Source organism: Octodon degus, unplaced genomic scaffold (assembly GCF_000260255.1).
Source record: "Octodon degus isolate 3935 unplaced genomic scaffold, OctDeg1.0 scaffold00004, whole genome shotgun sequence".
NCBI classification, from domain to species: Eukaryota; Metazoa; Chordata; class Mammalia; order Rodentia; family Octodontidae; genus Octodon; species Octodon degus.
This window is the reverse complement of record NW_004524580.1, coordinates 26,925,786-26,934,046: the sequence shown is the minus strand read 5'-3', so window position 1 is coordinate 26,934,046 and position 8,261 is coordinate 26,925,786. Positions and strand designations below refer to the sequence as shown.

Below are 8,261 nucleotides of genomic sequence, written 5' to 3'. Positions count from 1 at the left end.
CTCTCTGTCTCTCAAATAAATAAAATAAAAAAAAATTAAAAAAAAATATTTAATGACATACGAACATCATATGACATTAAAATTTAAGAGCCAATAAGTAACTTACTGTTGAAACACAGCTAGGCCTATTTCTTTCTGCCTTGCCTACAAGTTCTGGTTTTGTGCCCAGGTGGCAGAATGTGGGTGATTTGGGCAGAGATGGTACAGCTTGCAAAGCCTAAGATGCGTGCTGTCGGGCCCTTCCCATGAAGTACTTGCAGACCCTGGCTTGCAGCATTGAGTCCTCTGTGCAGCAAACGAAGAGTAATATCACGAGGCTTGTGAGTTTCTCGCCTAGTCACTTTCCTACTTGTGTCACTGGCTCCAGCTAGCGCAGCACCATCTGGAGCTCTTCAAAGTCTGCGCCTGTCGCATGTCTTTTGCCTGAAATGTTCGTCTTTTCCTGCAAATGCATACTTATCCTTCGAGACTCTCTCAAGCAGCCCCCACCTTTAGGAATGTCCCCTTTCTCTCTTGGTCACTCTCTTGTGTCCGTTTGAATGGAATAGTCTCCAGTGCAGCTCTCCCCACCGAGGGTTGTGGCTGGATATTTAGCAGTTTGCTGCAGTCTGCTGACTGATGCGTGCCTAGCTCCTAGCACAGGGCCTGGGGGATCAATACATAATTACTGAATGTCCAAACAAATGTATGATCTGGTGGATACGGCTTCAGTAGGCTTCAGGAGCTCCCAACGCATCAGGGAGAGAGGGGAGAAATGCCCAACCTTGTGGAAGAGGACGCTGGTGGAAGAAAGTGTAGGGTCAAAACTTTAGTATAATGTAAATGGAAAAAGCAGAACACAATGTAATATGCATGTTATGCTTAGAGTCATGTGGGCTAAGTTTAACCATTGGTGATGGCTGCTGCTATCTTAATCAAGGGCTAATTGCCTGAAGTGACCAGCCCCTTCTGTTTCTTGTGATGGAGAGATTGGATCACTAGGAGCAGTCACTTGGGGTAAGCTCCTAAGGCGGCCACTTTAGCTAGAGGCATGTGAAGATAACGAACATTGACTTAATGGGGCAAACCCATTGCCTGTGTATATTCTAACACCCTTTATTTTATTTTATTTTTTCTTAACACCTCTTATTTTATTTTATTTTATTTTATTTTTTTTGCAGAACCGGGGATTGAACTCAGATCCTTGCATTTGCCAGTCAAGCTCTTATCTTACCGAGCCATCTCCCCGGCCCCATCATCTCTTATTTTAGAGAACTTGAAGTTTGATTAAAACAAAAGGAAGGCGAATTGACCTAGGGCAGTGATTGAGAACCTTTTTAGAGAGCCGTGCCCAACATGCAACCCCAAATAAAACCCACTTATTGCAAAGCAACTACGCTTCAGGTTTTAGTTTAGAAAAAGCAACTCATACGTTTGCATCTTTTGTCTTAAAAGAAAAGCAAATAACACCTGCACGTAGGTTTGGCCACCACTGGCCTAGGGACTCAGAAGTCTTCGGGAAGACTTGAACTTTTTCTCTTTGGGCTTCAGAGTCCAGAGATGTTACTATGAAAGGTTTCAGAAAGATAGTCCAGGAGGAAGGGCCAGAAGCCCTCAGGGGAAGCTTCCCACATAAAAGAGGGAGTCTGGAGTTTTGGCCAGGGCTGGCCGCCATAGGCCTGGTTGTCACAGGGGGAGGATATTGATGGTCCTGGAGGACTGAATACGGAGGCATGCATTTATGTGTTCTCTATGGGTTTGTTTTCTCTTTCAGGACTTAGGAACCAGGACTGACCTTGGTCTTAGAAGGCCTTGCTCACCTAAAGTAGCAGGAATGAAGAACAACATTCTGGCTCTAAGTGGGCCAGGAGACTCGAGTTAACTTGAATGTTAACATAAATCAGACCTGATGGGGCCAGGGATACAGCTCAGAGGCATAAGTGCCAGCCTGGCAAGTGCAAGGTCCTGGGTTCAGTCCTTGGTACTGGAAAGAAGAAAAAAAAAAAAAAGACCTTATTTCTTACCCCAAGTTGCTGGTTGTATGTGTACAATATATGTGTGATTTGGTAGGGTCAGAATGGTACCAGGCAGAAAACATACAAAAAATAAAAATAGTACAGTAGTAGTAAAAGTGCTGGAGTTTAATTGTTTTTTATTCATTGTGGTTACATCTTTAATAAAACGATGAAAATGTTATTATTTACATTACAATTAACTTCATATTAAAAAGAAATCTTCAAGAATTGGTTTACTTTATGGGCTGGAGAGATGGCTCAGTGGTCTAAAGCACCTACTTGGAACAAGCTTGGCAAAGCACAGGGACCGCGGTTCGATCCCCCAGCACCACATGCCAGCCAGCCCCGCCCCCTGGTGGGCTGAGCTGGCCACACACACACACACACACACACACACTAAATAAATGTAAAAATAAATAAACAAAAAAGTTAAAAAAAAGAATTGGTTTACTTTGTAATGTATTGTGTTATTTTATCATTTGTTTTCTGCATGTTAACTTTTTTCCCATAATTTTATTGATAAACAAATAGCAATGAGACAGTTTCAAATCAAATTGGTAGGACAGTTTCAATAATTCACACATTGCATACATTCTTCCTAGTGGTTAATTGCTGTACAAGATGCGGACTTGATATCCTATTTACAAACACTATTAGAACAAATCCCTCTATTCATTAAGAGAATGTAACTATATATCTATCCTAACCAATTTGAATACACAAATACAAAATGGACATTCATCTGTATACCCTTTTTTTGTTAAGTTCCATCATTTAAATATTATAGGTGTGTAAACTCAGCAAAATATTCTAAAAGAGTCCAGTAGTCCATAATAGTATTGGGCCTTCTGCTTGACTGGCAATGTCAGAAATTGTTGACCTGAGTCCCCTACAGCTCAACATAACAGCATGGCTTTACTTCTTATATTTCGTTTTTATACTTTTCTGCTGGATGGTTAAGGCCAAGGTAAAGCAGGACCTATGCAGCAAGAGTTGTAGCTTTTGAGTCTGATAAGGTCAGTGAAATCCCCTCAGGATTTATCCTGAGATCCTGTACCTCAGATTGTAGAACCTTTGTCAGTGTTAACCATGTGGAGGAGTCACGGCCATTGCTTGGTGCATGTTAACTTTTTATAAGGACCTTTTCTTTAGCATTCTTTTCTCTTCATTCCTGTATATATTTCTAAGGATTTTTCTTTATAGTCATAAATATAGCAGGCTGGTCCCAACTGCTATTTTGATATCAGCTGGAGGCCTTTTAATGAAAGAAGATTCATCAAAAGAAAAGTAATTGTTATGCATACAATTTGTTTTGTAATAGGCAATTACCTTAAGTCTCACAATCCCATCTGAGTGATAAGCACTCCTTGATTTTTTTTTAATTTATTTTTAACATTTATTGTGTGTGTGTGTGTGTGTGTGTGGCCAGCTCAGCCCACCAGGGGGCGCGGCTGGCTGGCATGTGGCGCTGGGGGATTGAACCGCGGTCCCTGTGCTTTGCCAAGCTTATTCCAAGTAGGTGCTTTAGACCACTGAGCCATCTCTCCAGCCCCCACTCCTTGATTTTTCTTTCTTTCTTTTTGCAGTAATGTGGATCAAGCTCGGGGTGTTATACATGCTAACCCCAAAGCTCTATCGCTGACCTATAGCCCCAGCCCTGCACACTCTGATTTTTAAATGGTTTGTGTTTCAGAAGCTTGTACCTTTGTTCCTTGAACTTGAAATAAATTTCTAATTGAAATAGCCTAATAAAATGGTTGTGTACAACTCCAAGACAGACCCACAGGAGCTTCCGGTACACTTAAATGTTTTACTGTCATTAGAAACAATTGAAAAATATGTCGAATAATAGTCTCATGAAGGATAAGTTTAATGAGTAGAAATATAAACTGAGACAAGAGTTTGAAAGTAGACGAATGTTGATTCTTAAGGACAGTCAAGCATTCTGAGGCCATGAAGTGGGAGGTACATACGTTTGCCATTTGTTGAGCACATTGGTCCTGATTAAGGTCTTTTATTAGCAGGTGGGGACTGTTTCTAGCTTAGAGATGGCACCAAGGATGGCTGGGAGTTTCCAGGATGAGACAGTAAGAGGAAGGGAGAGGCTGGGCAGGAGAAGAAGTGAGTGTAGACGTCTTCTAGCAATAAAGGGCTTCCAGGAGGTGAAGTGGCTGCGTGAGAAGTGATCCCATGGATAGGACCCTCTGAGCTGTTTTCTTCTGGGTCCTTTCAGTCTGGTCGAAGTTTTCTTTCTGTCATTCTCTTGTGTTCTCAGGTCTCAAGGCAGTTCAGATTTTATCAGGTCGAGTTAGGGGCTGAGGGGCGGGAAACTTAGAATACTTTCCTGAAAAAAGTAGAGGAAATATTGTATTTCTGGCTCTAATAATTGTATTGTTAGGGTTGTGTGTGTGTGTGTGTGTGTGTGTGTGTGTGAGAGAGAGAGAGAGAGAGAGAGAGAGAGAGAGAGAGAGAGAATGAGACTGAGATTGAAACAGAGACCGTGACAGAGACAGAGAGAGTTTCCCATAGACTTACGTACACTGTTCTACTTGAAAAGTATTAATACCTTAAACATGGCTGGTACCCTGGAGACCCAGTTGTACAATAAGAATGAAGTAGAGTTCAGTGCATTATATAAAATTAAATGGCAAGGAAGCAGCCATCTTGAATTATTCACACTCTGTGTGTGTACGTGTGTTGTTGTTTTGTTTTTTTTGTTTGGGGTGCATATGCTGCAAATTCTGCACAACATGAAATCTCACACTTGTACAACTATTGCTTAATAATTTCCTGCTTGCCCCGAAGTTGACCAGCTGCGGGAGGATTGCAGAAGTCTTGTCTTGCAACATAATTAGGAAAAAGAAGGAAGGTTAAGAAGTTCTACTACCGTATTGTCACATGTGTAGTGTACTTAGAATAGCTGAAGATTTTTTTGGGACATCCCCATTTCAAATATACTTGGCTCTTGAGTGACACAAGAGTTGGGAGTACCAATAACTCACACAGCAATTTTATATAACTTTTGACTTCACCAAAACTTAACTAGTAGCCTGTTGTTGACCAGATGTCTGCTGCTTACCACAACATAAAGTTATTTAACATGTATTTTGTGTGCTCTATGTATGGTACGTGATAAAAAATATGAGATCCAGAAGAGGTCACTTGGCGGGGGAGATGGCTCAGTAGAGTGAGTGCTTCCCTGGCAAGCGCAAGGATCTGAGTTCAATCCCTGATTCGGCCAAAAAAAAGAAAAAGTCAAAATCTCACCCTTCTGGGCCGGGGAGATGGCTCAGTGGATAAGTGCTTCTTTGGCAAGCACAAGGGCCTGAGTTCAATCCCCAGTTCCGCCAAAAAAAAAAAAAAAAAAAAAAAAAAGAAACAAAAAAAACGTATTCAGAAGAGGTCACTTTTACTGACTAGAGAGACTTCTCAGCAAAGATCATTATCACAGAGTTTTATACAGGTATGAAGTAGGATTGAATTGTGCAGTGGATGTTTAATGTAAAACAATTACAGCAAAAGACACAGCCATTATCTCACTCAAAAAATTCGCCCTTGCTACAAACACACTTGTCTCATTACTCTTGCCACTTTGTATTTTTTTTTTTTTTGTGGAACCATGGATTGAACTCAGGCCCTTGCACTTGCCAGGGAAACGCTTATTCCACTGAGCCGTCTCACCAGCCCTTGGTTGCAGAAGTCTTGTCTTTCGCCTCAAAGTCTTTTTTCATGAGTGTTTTTATGTGGCTGCCTCAATGTCATGAATCAATTCAAAATGTGTAGAGTGAATTCTGGTGAATTAAAAACATCACTGTGTTCCCATCCACTTTTTTTTTTTTTAAATATATATTTGGTCCAGGGTCTCACTCTGCAGCTTGGACTCGTCGTGATCCTCCTGTTTTCAGCCTCCCCAGCGCTGGCATTACAGGCATTTGCCACCACGCCTGGACTCATTCACTGGCTCAGGGTTCCCTGGGGGCAGGGCTAGTGAGGCCTGCTGGACGAGGGTTCGAACCCTGATCCTGTGCTTGCCAAAGCAAGTGCTTAGTCCACTGAAGTATCTTGCTGGCCCTAATATGTGTAGATTTAGTGCTGCATCTTTGTGTTGGTTTACATTTCTTTCAACTCTGAATGGTACCATGTACCATTTCTGTGTTTATGTGTGTAGCTTTTGATAATATTTGCCTTTTTACAATAGATTTGTATGTAATCTATGATGACAAATGATGAAATAGACAATTATTTTCATATTTTATGCATTTGTGATACACCTTTTTCCTTATTATCATTTTTTTGATGTTTCTGTTACCTGAATCATATGTGAGATTTTTCAAATTGTCACAGGTCTCTAAAAACAAAATCTGAGTGCAGGTGGACCCACATATGTCAGATCCACATGGTTGAAGGGATCAGCTGTATTTTCTTTTATTGGTTCAGGTACGCTTCTCCTTGTTAGATCACAGGTTAAAAAAATAGAGTCATCATAAGAATTTAACACAGGTTATTCACCAGTTTTCTTTCTTTCTTTCTTTCTTTCTTTCTTTCTTTCTTTCTTTCTTTCTTTCTTTCTTTCTTTTTTTTTGGCAGAACTGGGGGTTGAACTCAGGCCCTTGTGCTTGCCAGGGAAGTGCTTATTCCACTGAGCCATCTCCCTGGCCCCTCACCAGTGTTCTTAATCTTACTTCTCTAATCTATTTTACTTTATTTAAAAAAAACAGCTTTTCAGCGTGCTGCGTGATCTGGATGTGGTCTGCCTGCAGGTATTGGAGGCTTGCTTCTCAGGGTAGTGGTATTTTGAACTGGAGGACCTTAGAGGGGCGGGACCTAGTAGAGGTGGTGAGGTCACTGGGTGAGCTGCCCTGAGAAGAATTTGGGGCCAGGGAGATAGCTCAGTAGAGTAAGCGCTTGCCTGGAAAGCTCAAGGGCCTGAGATCAATCCCTGGTTCTGCCAAAAAAAAAAAGAAAAAAAAAGAGAATTTAATATAATTCTCATGGCACTCTGGTTAGTGCTTGTGAGAAGGTTGTTATAAAGCCCTAACTTTATAACAACCTGACTCCCAGCTTCCTGTCTTGCTACATGACCTCTCCTTGAACCATTTCTACCATAATCCCTCCTACCAGGAGGCCCTGACTGGAGCTCATACCATGCTGTTTAAACTTTCTGTCTTGCAAACTGTGAGCTAAATAAACCTCTTTAAAATAAGTCACCCAGCCTCAGGGACTTTGTCACAACAGTGGAAAATGGACCAAAGACATGTCAGTGCTTGTAGGAACTAATAGTTGTCTCTTTTTTTTTTATTTTTTTTATTTTTTATTTTTATTTATTTATGTGTGTGCGTGTGTGTGTGCGTGCGTGCATGGCCAGCTCAGCCCACCAGCGGGCGGGGCTGGCTGGCATGTGGTGCTGGGGGATTGAACCGCAGTCCCTGTGCTTTGCTTTGCTCAAGCTTGTTCTAAGTAGGTGCTTTAGATCACTGAGCCATCTCACCAGCCCCATAGTTGTCTCTTATATAGGATAAAAAGTCTGAATTTCTTTTTCCAACTTCAAAGGCTCTGTCCCACTCAGGTACCTACCTTATTTTTAACTTTCCAGACACTTATGTTTTGGTCCTGCCAAGTACTCTTGTCTCTTTTTCTGAGACTGGCCTCATCTCTCCTCCCTTTTCTGCATATGCTTCTCTTCCATCCCCAGCACGTTGGTTCTGTGATGCTGTCTTTCTCTTTCTCACTTAATAAAACTGGATTCACTTCTCAAATCCCAGCTCAAGTGTGACACTGAAACAAAATAGAGGGCTTTGTGGGCACTTTGGAGACTTCCTCTTGGAGACCGCTGGTATTGCAAAATTTCCTGACCTGGGTGAGGCCCTCTCTTATGACTTATCCTCGTTTCTACTCCAGACTTCATGCCATGTAGCCTCTTGCCGCTGTCTGCACCCTGGGCCTTGGCAGGAGACTGGGCCTTTGGCCGGCAAGGCCTGTGACCCTTGTCAGTGTGGGCACAGATATGCTTCCCAAATTTGGGGTGGGCAATATAGACAAGTAGAGCGAGCCTGCGGTTTACTCCCTTTGGGATGATCTTGGGCTTGACCCTCCTTGGGCTTGACGAGGGCCTTGATAGCCTCGGTGAGTGTGCTCATGGCCTTGGCATTGTTTGCTTGCATCTTCCTCTTCCTCTTCTTCCTCTTCTTCCTCTTCTTCCTCCTCTTCCTCCTCTTCCTCCTCCTCCTCCTCTTCTTCTTCTTCCTCTTCTTCCTCTTCTTCCTCCTC

The 8,261-nt window shown here is 42.1% G+C and overlaps 1 long non-coding RNA gene across 1 annotated transcript in view; it reads left to right on the top strand.

Moving 5' to 3' along the window:
• The window catches only part of LOC111817273, a 7,586-nt gene extending 5,670 nt beyond the window's left edge, over nucleotides 1-1,916 (top strand). Inside the window, exons 3-4 of the long non-coding RNA XR_002821514.1 lie at nucleotides 170-320; nucleotides 1,754-1,916. This is a non-coding gene — a long non-coding RNA (uncharacterized LOC111817273). The remainder of the gene's footprint in view (nucleotides 1-169; nucleotides 321-1,753) is intronic.
• Nucleotides 1,917-8,261: the final 6,345 nt, after the last annotated feature.